This window comes from Cupressus sempervirens, chromosome 9 (genome assembly GCF_028749045.1).
Source record: "Cupressus sempervirens isolate cs-2001-9-10 chromosome 9, ASM2874904v1, whole genome shotgun sequence".
Taxonomy (NCBI): Eukaryota; Viridiplantae; Streptophyta; class Pinopsida; order Cupressales; family Cupressaceae; genus Cupressus; species Cupressus sempervirens.
In genome coordinates, this window is record NC_143126.1 from 279,833,680 (window position 1) to 279,854,680 (window position 21,001).

At 34.6% G+C, this 21,001-nt stretch overlaps 1 protein-coding gene across 1 annotated transcript in view; it reads right to left on the reverse strand.

Annotated features, from left to right (window-relative positions):
* The window catches only part of LOC149538527 (uncharacterized), an 80,468-nt gene that overhangs the window by 25,801 nt on the left and 33,666 nt on the right, over positions 1-21,001 (reverse strand). The gene's annotated exons all lie outside the window — the stretch shown is intronic.

Below are 21,001 nucleotides of genomic sequence, written 5' to 3' on the forward strand. Positions count from 1 at the left end.
ACAATAATTTGACTTCATCCACACTTGCATTCAACAAATATTAATGAGCAATGAAGGGTCAAACTTGGCATGAGGATGCCAAAAACACGGTCAAAGATCACTTGTGCATGCCACGTTTTTGTGAAAAACCAAGTGCTACAACATTTTTTGCAAAAATGTGGTCTCTTGCTACCATGAAACAAGTTGTTTTTGCTATGGGAATGCAAAAATATGTTCATAGACGGCATACATATGGATTCAAACCCCAAAATGATCCATCTTTGCTCAAAAACGTGATTCATGACTCTCAAAATTGATTCATAGAGAGCATGAAATGAAGCATTTTTGACATCTAAAAGCAAAAATGTGTTAACCAACAGCAATGGCATGGATTGAAATGCCAAAACAATTCCTCTTTGACGAAAGACATGACCAAAAATGCCCCAAATCTGGACTTTTTCACTAAAACGTGGCTCCAAAATGCGATGAAATGAACCATTTTTTGCATGAGATTCAACGCCTATGGCTTTATAATGCCAAGAGATGCAAAAACGACCCTCTTCTTGGAGATTTCAAGCCATATCATGGGCAGATCTGGGCATTTTAGATGAAAAATGTGTTCTTGGAGGAAAAAAAAATCAAGTTTTTTACCCTTGAATCTTCAATTTCGGGTTTACCATTTGCAAATGCATAAAACTTATGCAAAACGCATTCTCCAAGAGGGATTACATGTTTTAAAATATTTGTAGTTGATATTTTCATGCAAAACGCATTCTAGAAGTGCCATTACATATTTTAAAAACATGAATATGCATTGCTCATGCAAAACGCACTCTAGAAGTGCAATGACATGTTTTAAAAACATGTTTTTTGCTCCTAAGATGCAAAACGCACTCTAGGAGGGTGATTGCATCACAAAATAAAAAGGGGCATAATAATAATAAAATTATAAAAAAAAATTTAAATGAAGAAAATGGAAGGAAAAACAAATTAAAAAGGAAAAAATAAGAGGAAAAAAGGTTATTTCATTTTTCAAAGTGCATAGGAAGCATAAAAAGAAAAAAAAAAAAAAAAAAATTGTCATTTTATTTATTGAGGTGTGTAGGTGGCATTTTAGAAGTTTGTGGAAAAATTTTTAAATCATGCATTTAATATTCGTTGTAGCCCACAAAGGCAATGTAATTTTCTAATTGGGTCACATGGTGGTGCTTAGTTGTAATTGGGAGGGAGTTTAATATTTGTTGTAAGGTAGTTGCATTTACTTTTTATCCCAAATTGGTTGTGTTTGTAATATCTTGAGTGGTAATTGCCAATATAAGCAAGGCATATGAGCATTTGTAATCAAGCTCTCAAGGTGTAATCTCTGTGTGTGGAAGCTCTTCAAGTATAAGCTCTTCTTATGTAAGCTTTTTAGTTTTGCAAGCTCTTTAAGTGAAAGATATTAAAGCATGTAAGATCCTAGTTCGAAGCTCTTGGTGCAAGTTATTGTGTAAAAGCTCTTGGTGTGCAAGCTAGTTAGAAGCTCTTAGTTTGTAAGCTCACATATTGGAAGCTCTCTCATATTGTAAGAAGTTGGAGTTCTCTCATCTTGGAGAAATTGAAGGATTTCAGGAATTAAGCAATGCTTTGTAAAGCATTTTGTCCTATCTTTGTCTCCATATTGTTATGTTTTTTGTTGTGAGTTGGTAAGGGTGGTGTGGTCCTTCATCAGATCCCTTCATCATGTTGCATGGTTCCCTCAATCTTTCACTTGGAGAAGCTTTGTTTTCATGTTGAAGTAGTTTAGTTGAATGGAAGTTGTTGTGGATGTTTATTTGCTTGACTCAAACAAATCCAAGCCACTAGCCTCTTGTTGATGATAGGAGTGCCGAGGTAAGTCGATGATTGAATGCACTTAACTTCAATTGATGTTGAATTTTTAGTTTGCATCCATTTGATGGGATCCAAGAGGAGATATTGATTTGAAAACCATTCGAGTGTTCCTTAGAAGCTTGCACTAGGTGGGTGATCGCTAGTGAGATTACATCTAGCAGAGTCCAAGTCATCTTGGGAGTAAAAGTTAGACAATTTAAGTTTGAGTTGAAGTGAAAAGGTTTGAAGGTCAAAACTATATTTTTATGACACATTGTAAAACCAAATCTGTAAGAGATAGAGTTGATATCCATTGAATGAAGAGTGTAAGTCCCTTTGTGATAACTAGCATATTACATCATAAATTGATTGAAGCCCACAATTAGGAAGTAACCTTGAAGGTATTTCATGATCTTACTTTGCGAGCTTAGCATGAGAGATGACCTTATACCAAGAAAGAATTGAGTGTTTGGTGTTTCTCCTCGAAGCATTAAGTATTTGATTATGCACGTAGTAGTGGAGCAAAACTCACATCAATAGCACCAATGACCTTGTCCATGGACATGAACTTTTCTAATTTATCTTCTCATGATTCCACTATGTCAAAGATTTATCAAGCTTTCTTAGTGACAATTTCAACTTCAACTCTCACAATTTTTTTCTTTGACCTTTAGATGTTCTATGATTTCTTCTCTTATTTTCTTGGCTTCTTTAATCTAAACTTGCAAATCATCTATCATCCTTTCTACTTCGCCAAGATCTTGAGATGTTTTGGTTTTCGCTTCATTCTCTTCTTTTGGCAACAACTTCAAGTTATGATTTTTCTTTCTAAATCTCGAGTTCAATTAAAGCACTTGTTCAAAATCTACTTCTTCATCACTATAATCTTCATGTTCTTGATCTTCGTCATGTACTTGGATTCTCGATATGTTTTCACAAGTTCCATCTCTGGCAAGCCACATAAGATTTGTTACATCCCTATTTTTGCTTAGTTATAAAAGATTCATTATATTTGTTGTGACTTCTTGCGAAGCTGAGTTGATTGGTTAAATTAGTTAATTGTTATGGATTCGTGTGAAATGGAAGTGTTCGTTATTCGTTATAATTTCATGGAACTTGGAATAGTGGCTAACCGTTATGATGTTATATGAATTGGAAATGGAGAGCTAATATGATTACTTGTTATAGTAATTTTGATTTTATTAAATGGTGGGAAATATGTTATTACAATTGTAAATTTCTTTTGTAGGAGCGTAACGAAGGGGAGGAAGCATTGCCAAAGAGGGGATTAGGCATAAAGGCAGCACTTACCACTGATTTAACAAGTACAAGTCCAAAACCGCCATGGTCAAGGGAAAACTGGACGAGGCAAGCCAGGGTACACCAAGAGATCACCATGAGCAAACCGGGTCAACAAACTTATTAAATAATAAAAATGAATAAATTGAGAACAATTGTTACCTAAAGGGAGTTAGTCAATCCTTCTTGCATATCAAACATGTTCTAGTATAATGATACCCATGGTACTTACATACATTCATACATATTCATACATATACATATATATACGTATGCATATATTCAAATATGATGCACATGTTAGAATATGTAAACTTAAAATATAACGTATACACAAGATATGCATAATTGGAATAATGGGTATATGTGTATGTGTACATACACATGTGAATATATGTAAATATAACAGATACCATTATAATAAATCATGAAGAGTCAAGTTATTAATATTATTCCATTTTATGACATGCTTTATTATATTTTTCCAACGACCTATATTTCTAAATCTTCCATCAGGCCTTTTTATTTTTCCAGTGGTCTATATGTTATTGCTTCATCGGCCATGTGTTAATATCAGCCTTCTTGTTGTGACTCTTGAACATAACTCTCATTTTCACCACCTTTTCTCTATTCTTGCTCATAACTCCCTTCGGGAGAACATATGTTTATACCATGCAAGTGTTTGAGCGGAAGCTTTCTTATCATACCTAAAAATTGCATTCATAGGAGTGAACACTTTCATTTCTGCAATTTCATTCATTTTAGCCATTATTCATATCAGTGATTTGCATTCACAGTGTCCTTAACCCATACCTGTAGCTGCATTCATTTTAGCCAGTGTTCATATCGGTGATTACATCTACAATTGCCTACATTGGTGATTATTTTCCTACCTGCATTTTTGTTGATTGTTATCACACCTGTGAATTGCTAGAGGCTTGATATTCTACAGTCAAGGAGCCATGCCAAGCATTACCAATTCTTACCAGTATTTGAGGGTGAGCAAACCTCTGTTTGCAAGCTAGGTTGGGCATTCTTTCTGCACATCTCTTTTCTTTATTTCTGATTATAGGCTCTAAGTTTTAGAGTTTTAGAATGTAGCATAAATCAATGTTAAAGTCATGAATAGAGTCAGATGGACTTGGGTCCAAAGTTGGCTGCTATGACTGCATAGTTGATTGTTAAAGTCCATGAAAACAATCTGAATTCTTCTGCTGTATATGATTCTTATTTTTTTCAGAATTTTAAATTAAAAAAGGAACAATTCAATACTGTACAACTCTTATATGAAGGCATAATCCATATGTCTCTGAGATAAGGAGAGGCACCCTCGGAGAGAGTTAAAGATAGAAAATTATTTATTGCCAATGAACCTTTCTTTATATATATGTTATAAGCCTAGGTGGAGCAAAGAAAAACTTGTCTGTAGTAATCAGAGTTTAATGGACAGGCACATTGAGATTCATCAAGGATGACCAACAAGGTTGAGATGGTGGGTGTGGGCAAATAACAAATGATTATGTGAATATAACCTGCAAGATAAAAGGTGGATAATTAGTACTAAAGTAAACCTAAAATGAAAATAAGCAAGCAAACCAAACCAAGTTAGCTCATGGTGGTTCAAAGATATAATTCTTGTTGTCAAGTCGAGCGGTGGGTGATCAAGCACAGTGTCCATGGAAATCCCTGACCAAGGTAGGTTTAGTGGCTTATTATACTGCTACAATCACTACAGGTCAAGATAGCTTGCAATCAGATGGATAGGTTGATGAAAGGTATTCACAGCCTAGCCCGTTGTGAGTTGACTCTCTAAAACTAGGATGCTTAGTGGCAGGACAGGGATGTCCCGTGCTTAACCCCAAGCAAGCAAGGCCTTTCTCAATAGAGATTGTGTGGGGATACTTAGGGTCCACAGTTGGGAAGTTAAGCCTCTGAGAATGCTTCTCCTCTTCACCTAATGCCAAGACTTTCTCAACACAAAGGGATCCGCATTCATGTCATCGTCTTTTACTAGGTATTTTACTTATGTATTTATTTTTCAAAGTATAGCTAAAGTATGATTAGTTAGTTATCGTTATGATCTTATTTTCCAAATGGTTAATTAAGTAATTGAATTAAACCATCTTTCATTCCAACAATACGAGTACTTAACTAGAATACAGTTAATTTCTATTGTAACCATTAATCTTTTCACATGATTATGTAAAGTAGTCGTTGTAACTATCTTTCATGCATATAAAATTATGGAAGTGGCGTATTTTCATTTAAATTAAATTGTTGGGAAATTAGCATGTTATATATGGTATCAGAGCTCTAGGTTCGACACTGAACATTGGGCTCATCATTGTCTTTTCAAGTGAACTGAAAATATAGTGTTAAATGGAACAGGATGAAAACCCGAATTACTCCTCAAAAGGAACTCTTTCATCTTGTATTCTTCTTTCTAATTAAGAACATGCCAAAATTTGATTATTCCTATTGTATTGTACCTAAAGATAAGGAAACTCTAGCCCATGCTTTGCTTCGGATCAAGGAGAGAGTTGGGTGGACTCCTGCTAGAAAGGCAATTATGAGAAACAAACTTATTCAAACATGGAATGCAAACAAGAAAATCCACTTATGATCTATCATGTACTTTGTATGGTTGCAGTTGCAACAGGGAAAAGATCTCTATTTTGTTTATCGAAAATAATGAGAAAAAATGGCATTTTGTATTTAATTCATTTTTGAACAAGCAATTGTACCTTCTCTCTTTCAGATGATAAACACGTGTATGTAACAATATTACTGATAAAGAAACCAACTGTTTATTTTAGGAAAACAAAACAAACACTATGGCAAACAACAGAAACAATTTAGAGAATGAGGTGTCCGATGGGACCAACCTTCAAAATTTCATTCCTCAGAATTTCGTAGACTTGCTAATCGAAGTCTTGCGAGACACTCAAGTTAGGATGGAAAATATGGAGATACTAATGAATGAAATGACAGCCCAATTTGGGCAAGGATGAGAGGATATTCAATCCTCCCCTCCTAGAACTGAGCAAGAGTTATCTGCTCATAGTGCACACAAAGTCAGACATCCTTTAAGACCATCTGAAAAGCAAAAGAAATAGGAAATAGTCAGTGACTTGTCCATTGACATCAAGAAGACTATACCCCCTAGATTTTCAAGATTTGAATCAGGCGAAGCCGTTGGGACTTGGTTAATAGAAATGGAACAATACTTTGAGATTAGAAGTTTCTCTGAATCCTCCAAGGCAGTTCGGAGAATATACTACATTTTTAGGGAAGCCACTACTTGGCGGGGAAACACAAACATTAAACTAATCATTAAGACTACAAATATCACATATGATAGCGTTGTGACTATCTTAAACAATCGATGGCTACCACAAACTTTTTATGATCAGAAGTTGTTATACTTCCAAAACCTTGAACACAAGAATCTAACAGTGCATGGGTACTGGGAAAAATTTACCCAACTTTTGAAATATGTTCCTACCTATCACCAAGATAGGAATCTAAAGGTGAGGAAATTTGTCATGGGGTTAAATAACAGGTTTTGGGGAGCAGTGGATGTACTAGCTCCACAAACTATGGAGGAAGCTCTTGAAAGTGCCATCTGTCAGGAACATAAGGTAAAAAAAGATGATTCCATATAAGATAATAAAAGAAAGGTCAACTGGAATGCCCTCGGTCCTAAATCAAGAGCTCACAAAAAGAGCTTTAAAAACTTCAAGTATAACAAACCTGAGTCCAAAGAGAATAATGGTAAAGAAACGAAGGGAAATTTCAGCGGTAACAATGGCAACAAACAAAATGAGAGGAAAGGACCAGCCAAGGGTTGTTTTACTTGTGACGGAGACCACTACGCCAATCAATGTACCTCCAACTAGAAAACACGACTTCCTTTGCCTCCTCAACAGGTTGTTTTCCAATAGAAGATTCATGCAACCTTGGATAACCTACAAGTACAGCAGCAATTGGGCCCCATAGAAACTCCAGGTAAGATTTATGGATACTCCATTTCTATATTCATTGATATTGGAGCCACGAAATGTTTTATATCTCCAAAATTATTGAGTAGATTTCCAAAAAGGACTAGATTTATGACAAATCCTTGGACTATTGAATACGAAAACCAGTGAAAGGCTCGAGTAGATCAAGTGTAGACTTCCCAAATTTCTCTAATGAGGTTAATTTGTATATAGAACCTCTAGGCTCCTATGACATTATCATGGGAATAAATTGTCTTTGAAAGCATAAGGCGAAGGTAGATTGTCTTGCAAAGACCTTGGAATGCCTAGATGACTGAAGAAATCTGATGAACATTCAAGGAATAATGCATGAACTAAAATCACATTAAATTTCAGCTATGCAACTGAAGAGATGTGAGATCTTTGTCATTAAAGTTGAGGATCTAAGGGAAACCACATATTAGGATGATTACATTTTAGAAGATGGAGAGATTAGAGGGAGAATGAAAGAATCCTTCAAAGAAAGATACCCTTATCTTAGGAATTATCAAAATGTGTTTCCAAATGAATTACCTAGCTTACCACCTTCTAGGGTATTTGATTTTACCATAGATTTGATACCTAGAGCGGAACCTATATCAAGAGTTCCATACAGCATGACCACTACAAAACTAATGGAATTGCAACAATAGTTACAAGAATTATTGGATAAGAAGTTCATCTAACCTAGCGTTTTGCCATGGAGAGCTCCAATGCTATTTGTTTAGAAAAAGGATGGAACTATGAGACTGTGTATAGGTTATAGAATGCTTAACAAAGTTACCATCAAGAACAAATATCCACTCTCCCGAATTGACGATCTATTTGATCAAATGAGAGGAGCAACAATGTTTTCAAAAATTGATCTCAGATCAGGTTACCATCAACTTCGAATTAAGGAGAAAGACATTTATAAAACTACTTTTAGAACCTACTATGGTCATTATGAGTTCACAGTCCTACCCTTCAAACTGGCTAACACCCCCTGTAGTCTTTATGAATCTCATGAATAGTGTATCTCAGGATTCTTTGGACAAGTTTGTGTTGGTTTTCATTGATGATACTCTCATCTACTCTCACAATGAAGAGGAGCATTAGAAACACCTCAAAATAGTTTTATAGAGACTGTGTAAGCATAAGTTGTATGGAAAGTTGTCTAAGTGTTCCTTTTATCATAAGGAAATCTAATAGCGAGGGCATATTATTTCAGCTAAAGGAATAGAAGTAGACCCCGCCAAGATCAAGGCAATCAAAGAGTGGTCGATACCTAGGATTGTGTCAGAGGTCAAAAGCTTAATGGGTTTAGCTAGTACTTACAGGGAATTTGTTAGAGACTTCTCTTGGATAGCACATCCCATTACTACATTACAAAGAACAGAGAAGATGTTTATCTGGTTTGAAAAATGTCAAACAGCATTTGAGTACTTAAAGGAGAAGCTAACTACCGTACCAATACTTAGAGTACCACACCATGAGGGTCACTTTGTGGTCATTACAGATGTGTTGGGAGAAGGATTAAGGGGTGTTTTGATGCAAGAAGATCAAGTCATTGCATGTGAGTCTAGCAAATTGAAGAATTATGAGCAAAATTATGCACCACATGAGTTAGTGGCCATCATTCATGCTTCACTCAACCCAATCTTAATGCTCCACAAAGGTGGTTAGAGTTTTTAGTAGATTACAATTTTGAGATTAGTTATATCACGGGCAAAGAAACCTGAGTAGCTGACGCCTTGTGGAGGCAAAAGACGTATTTCGGCTATGGTAGCAATAAATACAGGGATTAGAGAGCAAGTAGTTCAGTGTCTACCAAGAGATGGGTTTTATAATGAAGTGTAACAAGCACTCCAAAGGGATCCTCAAGTTCCTACATTCAAAGGATTGTTAGAAAGTAAAGTCCAGCAAGATAACTAAGAAGGGGAGGGGGGTGAATCAATTATCAGATTAAAACATTTCTCAATATCCTTATTAAATCCAAAACATGTAAACAGTGGATGCAACAACCACAAAAGGATAACCATACACAATAACACCATATTTTGTTAACTAGGGAAACCCTTGATCAGAGGGAAAGCCCTAGTGGGGATGCTACTATTAAGTTTGTAACAATGATAATCTATAGGTCTGAGAGTCCAGACCGCACCTAATCTTCTCCTTCTTAAGTATCATATGAATCGCATTAAATATATTCCAATACACCTCTTGTGATAGGTGGCGACTTCTAAAGATTGTTTGATATTTAATGCTGACTTAACACATTGTGTTAGTTGTTGATTAATTGTTAAACCGTTCTTGCAAATTGCCAATTTTTGGGAGAGGGTTTGTGCCGACTTAGGAAGGGACATGTCCCTTTGAGGGACATGTCCTTTAGTCATGATATTTAGGAAGGGCATTATTGTAGTTTGAGGACACACAAATACATCAAGTCTGCTCCCTCAAGCAATAATACCCAGCTGATTTATTGTAGAGATAAAAACAACTTTCAGTTCAAGATAAAAGCAAAGAACTCCTTCATAATTCAGTTTATTAAGAAGTTCATTTTCAGCAATCAAGGATAGATTACAAGTTTGATCAAATGTATAGAATTTGCAGAAGCTTTACTTGGTATCAGACCTCTGGTAGTCAAACCTAGGCTCTGCAAAATTCAGTAATAAAACTTTACATATATCTAGCAACTATCTCCTATCTTCAATGGCATACACAATCAAACCTGAGGACAGGTTTGATGGGAAAGAACACTTTGATACCTGGAAATTCAGAATCATGATGATTCTTGAAGAAAATGATGTAAAACAATTTGTTGATAAACCATCCAAACAACCTCCAGTTGAACCTCATAAATCTATTTAGAGCAAAGGAAATAGGAAAGCCATTCAAATCATATTAGATTTAGTAAAAAATGATATCGTACCCATGCTTACAAAACATCAAACAACATTTGATATGATGAATGCATTACTAAATGCATACGAGGTCAACAATGCAACTAGAGTTCTTGCACTGAAAAGGCAACTAAATCACATACAGATAAAGAAAGGAGAATCAATGAATTCTTACTTCCTAAGGGTTTCCGGCATTAGAGATGAACTGTCAAGTATAGGAACCATTGTTGGTGACATAGAATTAACACTAATGGCTATAGATGGATTGTCAGATTCGTGGAAAACTTTTGCACAAGGAATAAGTGCCAGAGATAAACTCCCTGACTTCAATAGAAGATGAAGAACTTCATGTTCTTAATACAAACTCCTATAAGGGCAAGAAGAAGCATTTCAAGAAGAAAAAGGGAAATCAAAAGAATGGGAAACCCAAGAAAGATCTATCCAGGATAAAATGTTTCAGATGTGAAAAGTTTGAACACTACAGATCTAATTGTCCTAAGAATTCTAAATAGCAAGCGAACTGTACAAATGTTACTAGGGAAGAAGATAACTATGATCCCGAGAATCATGTATTGTATTCATCGCTATCAAATGAAATCTCAAATAAAGCATGGGTAATTGATAGTGGATCTTCTAGACATATAACAGGATACAAAGAAGCACTAGACTCTATTTCAGAAAAAGTTAATGGCGAAGTTACCATTGGTGATAATTCAGCACATTCCGTTGAAGGAATTGGAAACTGCACCTTGAAACTAAAATCAGGAAACTCTCTTCTTCTCAAAGGTGTACTCTATGTACCACGAATAAAAAAAAAATCTAATCTCAATTACAGCACTTGAAGATGATGGGTATAACGTTGCATTCATAGAGGGTAAAGTAATAACCTGGGCAAAGAACTCCTCAATCAAGAAAGCAAAGTTGATTAGTCAGAGAAAATGATATTTGTATGAATTGAATTCAAAATCAAGTCGACCTATTCAAGCCTTAATTCATGAAACTACAGACATAAATGAAATATGGTACAGAAAACTAGGGCATCTAAATTTCAAAACCTTATCAACTATGGAGAAGATGGTTACTAGTCTACCTAAACTAAATAAAGACCAATCAAGCATATGCAAAGGGTGTGCATTGGGTAAGAACACGAAAAGTCCATTTCATGATAGCACTAGGAAAACAAGTAATGTTTTGGAATTAATTCATTCAGATTTATGTGGACCTATGTCTGTTCTTTCTCTTGGAGAATTCTAATACTATATTTTGTTGATAGAGGACTTCTCTAAGAAAAAATGGATTTACTTCTTAAAGTGCAAAGAATCAGAAGAAATCCCAAAGAGATTAAAAGAATTCAATACATTAACTGAAAACTTATACATAAAATTAAAACTCTTGGAACTGATAATGGAGGAGAATACACCTCAGATTTGTTTAAAAAGTTTTGTAAAGAAACAGGAATTAAGAGGGAGTACACCGTTCCTTATAATCCAGAACATAAATGGGGTAGCAGAAAGAAAGAATAGAACAAAATTTATAGAAGCTGCTAGAGCTATGATATTTGATCAAAATCTTGAATACTATCTTTGGGAAGAAGCCTCTTGTATTACTGTCTATATTCAAAATCGAAGCACTCACTCTTACCTTAGAGATAAAACTCCTGAAGAAGTCTTTACTAAATTTAACCCAATATAAGTCATCTTAGAATTTTTGGGTGCCTCGTATTTATCCATATTCCAAAAGAAAAGAGAACTAAGTTAGAACCCTTGGGAGGAAAGGTATTTTTGTAGGGTATAGTGAAACACCTAAGGCATATAGGATTTTCATACCTGGACAGAAAAGTATTGAACTTAGTAGGGATGTAATTTTTGAAGAAGATCTAGCATTCAAAAGAGCCCTAAGTTCTAAACAACCTTCTCCTTTACCTAGTTCCGAAAGAAATAGTGAGTCTAAGTCTCAGAGGGAGAACATTGAAGAAATTGAAGACGAAATTAAAAATCTAAATCTTGAAGAAACTCAAAATTCAAGGAAAAGACCACTTTGGGCCATTAAAACAATCGAGGAAGCTCAAGACTTTGTTGCACCTTCTGGAACAGTCAAAGAAAGCAAAAGACTTAAAAGATTTTCTAGTTATACAGTAAATATGAATGATTTGTCCAAAACAGACCCTACCAATCCTTCACATGCTATTAAACATTCAGTCTGGAGAGAAGCTATGATAGAAGAATACCAATCTATTATGAAGAATGATGCTTGAGAAATTGTTCCAAGACCTAAAGGAAAATCTGTTGTTTCTTCCAAGTAGATATTTAAAATAAAGCATGATGTTGACAATAGCATCGAGAAATATAAAGCTAGATTTGTAGCTAGAGGATTCTCTCAAAAAGAAAGGATTGATTATGAAGAAACTTTTGCTCCTATCGCCAGATATACCTCTGTAAGAGAAGTTCTAGCAATTGCAGCATCGAAGGGATAGAAAGTACATCAGATGGATGTAAAAATAGCATTCCTAAATGGAAAGATTGCAAATGAAGTATATTTGGAGCAACCTGAAGGATTTGAAACTCATGATCCTAACATTTTTGTTTGCAGGCTCAAGAAAGCTCTCTATGGGCTTAAGCAAGCTCCAAGGGCTTGGTATGAAAAAATTGATAAGTATCTCACCGGCTTATGATTTTCCAAGAATGAAGCCAATTCAAATTTATATTATAAAAGAGATAAAGATGATATCGTAATTCTGATATTATATGTTGATGATTTACTAATAACAGATGATGATCATCTTATAGATCAATGCAAGAAAGATCTAATTAGAGAATTCAAGATGAAAGACTTGGGACTCCATTACTTCCTAGGACCGAAAGTACGGCAGAATTCTGATAGTATTATACTTAATCAAGGGAAGTATACATCAAACATTTTGAAGAGATTTGGAATGTGGAATTGCAAGTATATGTCTTCTCCAATGGAGACTAATCTACATAAACTTAAAGAAGTAGCAGTAGAATCACCTTCCGTAGATTCTACTCTCTACAGACAGATGATTGGGTCCCTTATTTACTTAGTAAATACAAGACCTGATATTTGCTATGTTGTTAATGCCTTAAGCTAATTTATGTGTGAGCCAAAGGAAATTCACCTAGTTGCAATTAAACACATTATGAGATACTTAGAAGGCACTCTTAAGTTTGGACTCAAATATGAGAAGGTTGGCTTAGATTTACATAAATTCACTGACTCAGATTGGGGTGGAAGTGTTAAAGACAGGAAAAGTACTTCAGGATGTTTCAATTAATATCAGCAATGATATCTTGGATATGCAGAAAGCAGTCTTCGAAAGCTCAAAGCTCCACAGAAGCTGAATACATTGCTGCAACAATGGCCTCTTAAGAAGCAGTTTGGCTAAGTAAGTTACTTGTGGAATTTTATTTGGGCAAGCCATGAATCCTACGATTATTCATTGTGATAATCAGAGTTCCATCAAGCTTTTGGTGAATCTAGTTTTTCATGACAGGTCCAAGCATATTGAAATTTCTTACCATTATGTAAGAGATATGGTAGACAGGAACTCTGTAAAATTAGAATACATTTGTACTACAGATTAGACAGCAGACATACTCACCAAACCTCTATCTAGAGTAAAGATAGACCACTTTAGAAGAGGACTTGGTATGGTTGAATTGTAATCCAGTTGTATTCTTTAAATTATTAATAAAATAATTTTATTTGTCAGGCTATTGGCTATTATGGCTCCACCATTTGTATTCATTATTTAAGAGGTGACAATTTCTGAGAGAATGAACACTTGTATAAAAGACATTATGAGAGATGATGATCTCTTAGATAATGTGCTAAACAGTAGAGTTCTACTATAAGATCTAGATGAGTTCAAAATCATCTTGTGATGTAGACATTGCTATGTCTATAAGTCACAATTTGGATAAAGGAAGAATTTTATTATTCTCTGGAGTTTATCCTGTGTTTTGGTAGATCTTAACTCAGGATCATGTTGTGATATAAGAATACCAGTATCTATGAGTCACAACTTGGATAAATGAAGAAATTAAATTATTCTTCAGATTTATCCTGTAATGAACACTTGTATAAAAGACATTATGAGAGATGATGATCTCTTAGATAATGTGCTAAACAGTAGAGTTCTACTATAAGATCTAGATGAGTTCAAAATCATCTTGTGATGTAGACATTGCTATGTCTATAAGTCACAATTTGGATAAAGGAAGAATTTTATTATTCTCTAGGGTTTATCCTGTGTTTTGGTAGATCTTAATTCAGGATCATGTTGTGATATAAGAATACCAGTATCTATGAGTCACAACTTGGATAAATGAAGAAATTAAATTATTCTTCAGATTTATCCTGTATATTATCACTAGTAGCAGTGATTTGTCATATCACAGGTTCAGTAATATGACATTGTATCATGTGTTCTATGATACCACATGCTAAGAAGATTCAGATAGATATAGAGTATCAATTCTTGCTTGTTCATCTTTAATGATGTTGCTAGATATGATATCTCTCTATATGATTATCAAGTTAAGAGGGAGTGTTAAGTTTGTAACAATGATAATCTATAGGTCTGAGTGTCCAGATCGCACCTAATCTTCTCCTTCTTAAGTATCATATGAATGGCATTAAATATATTCCAATACACCTCTTGTGATAGGCGGTGACTTCTAAAGATTGATATTTAATGCTAACTTAACACATTGTGTTAGTTGTTGATTAATTGTTAAACCATTCTTGCAAATTGCTGATTCCTGGGAGAGGGTTTGTGCCAACTTAGGAAGGGACATGTCCCTTTAAGGGACATGCCCTTTAGTCATGATATTTAGGAAGGGTATTATTGTAGTTTGAGGACACACAAATACATCAAGTCTACTCCCTCGAGCAATAATACCCAGTCGATTTATTGCAGAGATAAAACAACTTTCAGTTCAAGATAAAAGCAAACAACTCCTTCATAATTCAATTTATTAAGAAGTTCATTTTCAGCAATCAAGGATAGATTACAAGTCTAACCAAAGGTACAGAATTTGTAGAAACTTTACAACTACCCACAAAATGATGTACTAAAATATAAGTTCCTTGTAAGAGGATGGACCCTATTAGGAGTCAATGAAATACATTTAGTACATATCAGTCCCTATTTGGAGACTTTGAATCCCTGTTAGGAGTTGTGAAAGACAAAACCCACTGTCCAAACAACTTTAGGAGCAAGACCACCAAACTCATTGTCCAACTGGCCTTGTTCTCAAAATAATACAAATAAACAACTATTCACAGCAACTTCCAAATATGGTCCCTTTGTTAGATCAATGTGCCTCAACTGCACCAAATACTTCTCTGATCAAAAGATATGTAGTATCAAGTTCACTGGATCTCACATACAAGTTCGTATATTCGTATTACACAATCTCATTACTTAAATCACACTCTACCACAAGGAAATAATCTTTCCTTTATACCAAGTCCTAGAACAAGTAATTGAGTTGGCCTTGGGGCTTTCTCAATTTACAATAATTATAGGACCATTTTAAGATATTGCATTATACGTTACATTACAATAATACATCTTTTCACAATTACAACCAAACTGTCAACTCAGTCTTCATAACTCTTCACATGTGTAACCTCTGACTTTGCTCACTTAAAGAGATCAAATTTCCACAATCCATAGCAAAAATAAACTAATATATTTCTAGATTCGATTGTGTAAAAATTTTTTACCATCAATGTTTCGAATCACACCAAGTGATTCATCATCAGGATGAAGAGAGCAAGAGATGTCAAACAAAATCTCTTGCTTGACATCTCTTGCTCTCTTCATCCTGATGATGGATCACTTGGTGTGATTCGAAACGTTGATGGTAAAAAATCTTTACACAATCGAATCCAGAAATATATCAGTTTATTTTTGCTCACTTAACCATGTCATCTTCAGCTTGTCTTTTACCTCTGTACAACTTCACTTAACCAGATTCTATATCTGTTAGAAGATATAATCAAAACATCGGCACCTGCTACACGGAAACTCTGTCTGAACGCTATCTTCCAAAAATCTTGAATAACTGTCTATTGTCTTGATGTTTATGCGCATGCTCTTCACCACATCATTAGGACACTCTGTAGAGCATGTCCTCAACTGCGCATAGCCTCATCTTCAATCCTCAAACTGCGCGACTTCAATCTTTGTCTGTTGCACTGCCAATCTCACAGAATACCATGTATGTTGACATCAATGACAAACAATGCCATGAATGCAACATGTGACCACTATATCATCTCTCCAACAATGCTAGGATACTCCCCCATAGGAATATCAGCAGCATTCATGCTAACAATCTCCCCCTTTTGCATTGATGGCAACATAAATGAAAAGCATCTAAGTTCCATGAATACCAAATGTCTTTGTTGCATCTACTCCCCATTCAGGCTAACCATGAATGCCCACTGTATTGTAGTCATCATCTTTTCAAATCCTCTTCATCAATCAAATCTCTCTCTTACAAGAACATCAATGTCCCCCATAGATATTCTTCGCCATTGACATCAATATATATAAAGAAATTTCATCTATTACTCTCCCCATAAGATATTTGCTACTCGCCCCCAAACATTTATACACAAAGGATATTTTTAATGTGCTACTCTACCTCATTGACATCAATGACAAAGGCATCATTATGTCAATGAAAATACATAAGATATGCAATAAGCTCAGGTGTCCAAAGACATTGTTAAATAGTTACCAAGAGTCCATGACTCAGCTCAAGCACAGACTCCCCCATAGAGGAAGCATCAAGCATCTAGTCCACATAAAGAATAGTGCTTTGTTACCACTGGACCGATGCACTTTGCATAACTACTCAAAAGTAGGCAAGGGCATAACCCCAAGCATACCTCTCAAGTATTCAAAATTATCCTTTTGCAAAGGCTTTGTAAATATGTCTGTTAGCTGCCCCTTTCTACTTAACATACTCCAATCTAATTTCCTTCTGTGCAACTTTCTCTCTCAAAAAGTGATACTTAATAGATATATGCTTTGTCTTTAATTGTAAAATAAGATTCTTAGACATACTCATTGTACTTGTGTTATCACAATGTATGATAACTGGATCTGTAAACTCAATTACAATGTCCTTCAACATTTGTTTCATCCAAATTATCTAATTACAATTGTTTGTTGTTCCTACAGACTCTGCTTCTGTCATGCTCTGTGAAATATAGTCATGATTCTTGCTTAGCCAAGAAACCATTCTTCCTCTCAAGAAGAATGCTCCACCACTTGTACTTTTTAAGTCATCCATATTACTTGCCCAATCTGCATCAATGTATGCACATTAGGTAAAGTCATTTGATATATCCTACCATAATCCAAAATCAAGTGTTCACTATTTTTATGCCATTTCCGCGCCTTGTATAGATAGTTACGGCCTGGAAACCCTATCTAAGTTATATATTTGGATAGTAGGATGACTTATCTTTGTTCTCCTTTTGGTTTGGATTAATTTCCCTCAGTTTTGAAGAAGTTATGCATATTTTAATGAAAGTGTCCGCAAATTTAAGATTCTCTGACAACGGTTATATTGCAACACTTGGTACAGACACATATTAATGAGTTACGACCTCTAAATAGATTCATTCAAAAGATATACGAATAATCTTTCTTCTCCTTTTGGTTTGGGTCGCTTTTATGCAGATTTATGGAAGTTATGAATCTTTTGGTAGAAACTGGTCTTTTAATATCTTCAATGGAGTTGTGGGCATAAATTTGCATGCATGTAATGATTTATAGATTGGAAGAATGAATTGCTTACATATTTGGAAAATAGACTCATGAAGGATTAATATTAAATTTGTTTGGGATCATTTGGTTTTGGTTTATGAAAGATATTGGATTTGTTATGCAAGGTTACATGTATCCTTTCTGGTTTATGAAAGTAAAAATGGGTCTCGATACAGAGACCATAACATTTAAAGGAATAGTTGGATTGGGCTCAAATTTGGATATGTTTTGGAATGACTAATTTTGAACAATACTTCCAAAGGATTTTGCAGGAAGATGTCGAGAACAAAAGTTATAAATAAAATAATCCGATATAGAAATCAGACTATGTGAATGGAGATAAATTGATAAATTTGTTGAAGCATATTTTGTGTTACTTCATGAGATGTCTCTAAATCATAAATTTATTGAATGGATGTTGAAGGGATCAGAATAGATTCTATTTATTATTGGGTTTTTAATATTTCTACTTGCATCAAATTGGTATCAAAGCTAGAAGCTCCTGAGAGTGTGAAGGATTCACACCAAGACCTTGTTGGAAAGAAGATGGACATTTGATTCTTGTTGTTGAGTTTTGGTTGCAAATGCATGTTCACTCATTGGAAAGAGGTGGACATGGAGGTCTACCTAAAGCGCTATAGGAGATGGTCCATTGTGTGTTGCCAAGAGACTGGGAAGAGAGGCAAGAGAAGACTCCCAGGTGAGGGACAAAAGTGGGTGTTTGTAGCAGCATGGAGGAGTGAACTTCATATGAGAGATGCACCTTGGAGGCAGCTAACATAAACTCCATAGCTAGGAATCACCAAAGTATTTCCATGGGACATGGAAATTTTTCAAACTTGGGAGTATGGTGCAGAAGCACCTAAGAAGACAAAAATATCAGGAGGCCAAAATTAATAATATGATCAATTTAATTTGATTTTGGTCATTCATGATGCATTAAATTAATTTGAGTCAATTTGAATAATAATGTAAGGTTGAAAGACAAAATTGTCAAAGTTGTCAAATATGTAATTAAATATTGTCATAAAATATGACAATATGAAAAATATGATGCAAAAGGAAGATGGAAGGTCATAAGGGAAGTTGGATGGTTTCTAAATTCCTAAAATGTTATAAATAGCTTATATTGGTTGTTTCAAATCAGAATGAGAAGAATGAGAAGAAAGTGAAATATCCCAAACTGGGTATTACTAAATTTCCTCTCCGACAATATATCCAAAACTTATCATAGGTTCATGTATCTCGAAACACCATAGAAACCAAAAGAGTTACCAATGTATATAAATCTGAACTTTCTCAAAATAAGATTCAATATTCAAGCATGTCAAAAGGCGTTACAAATCAACAAAATGAAACCATCAAACTCTCATTAAACTCCTCAAAAAGCACGTTATTGTATTATACAACAGCAATACAATAACCAACATTTAAAATCCAATCCTAAAAACAACGTTACAGTCATATTGGAAAACTAGAATAAAAGACCCTGTAAGTACATGAAAGGCGCCTGATGTGACACCTCTGAGGACAATGGGTTTGCGTCCACTCTCTGTCGGCACAAGGGGCCACGTCCTTATACTAGCTAAAAGCTGAAGCTTTCCAAATACTCTCGCAAGAGAGAACTAAAATCTGAAATAATAAATCCAGCATCCCCAGGAATAAGCCTCTTTCCCTTTTTAAAACACAAACTAAGACTCTTTGACTTTGCTCTATCTTCTCGTCTTTTTCCTCCTTGACCTTTTGCCCTCTTTATAACATTAAATTGACCTTATTATAATATGAGTCTACCTTCTCCCAGTTAATTTTTTACATTATATATAAGAAAGAGAACATTACAGAAAGAGAACATTTTGATATTAGTTTGTGCATTCATTACTAGCTATTTTGATTGGTGTTCACTATTTTTATGTCGTTTCAAGGCCTTGTACAGATAGTTACGACCTGTAAACCCTATATAAGTTATATATTTGGATAGTAGGATGACTTATCTTTGTTCTCCTTTTGGTTTGGATTAATTTCCTTCAATTTTGAGGAAGTTATGCATATTTTAGTGAAAGTGTATGTTTGAAGATTTAAGATTCTCTGACAAGAGTCATATTGCAATGCTTGGTACAAACACATATTAATGAGTTATGACCTCTAAATAGGTTTATTCGAAAGATATACGAATAATCTTTCTTTTCCTTTTGGTTTGGGTCGTTTTTATGTAGATTTATGGAAGTTATGAATCTTTTAGTAGAAACTAGTTTTTTTATATCTTCATTGGAGCTGTGGACATAAATTTGCGTACATGTAATGATTTATGGATTGGAAGAATGAATGGCTTACATAGTTGGAAAATAGACTTGTGAAGGATTCATATTAAATTTGTATGGGATCATTTGGTTTTGGTTTATGAAAGATATTGGATTTGTTATGTAGAGTTACATGTATCCTTTCTAGTTTATGAAAGGAAAAATGGGTCTCGGTACAGAGACCATAACATTTAAAGGAATAGTTGGATTGGTCTCAGATTTGGATATGTTTTGGAAGGACTAATTTTGAACAACACTTCCAAAAGATTTTGTAGGAAGATGTCGAGAACAAAAGTTATGAATAAAATAATCCGATATAGAAATCAGACTGTGTGAATGGAGGTATATTGATAAACTTGTTGAAGCATATTTTGTGTTACTTCATGAGATGCCTCTAAATCATAAATTTATTGAATGGATGTTGAAGGGATCAGCATGGATTCTATTTATTATTGGGTTTTTTACATGCTACTTGTATCAAGTTACCATAAGCGTTCCAACAAGTTTGCAGCTTTCTAAACCAAATCTTTTCAAGAAATCTTTCAAATACTTAGTTTGTGATATGAAAATACCATCATTATTCTGAACAATCTGCAAACCCAAAAAATATTTCATCTCACCAATCATGCTCATCTCAAATTCTCTCTTCATTTATGCTACAAATGCTTCACTTGCTTCATAATCACCTCCATCGATTATAACATCCACAGACACTTCAACAATTAGTAAGTCATTTTCAATTTCCTTCAAATACAAATTACTATCTACAGTACCTTAAACAAATCCTAATTTTGCCAAATACTTGTTCATTCTCGCATACCATGCTCTAGGTGCTTGTTTAATCCATACAATGCTCTCTTCAAC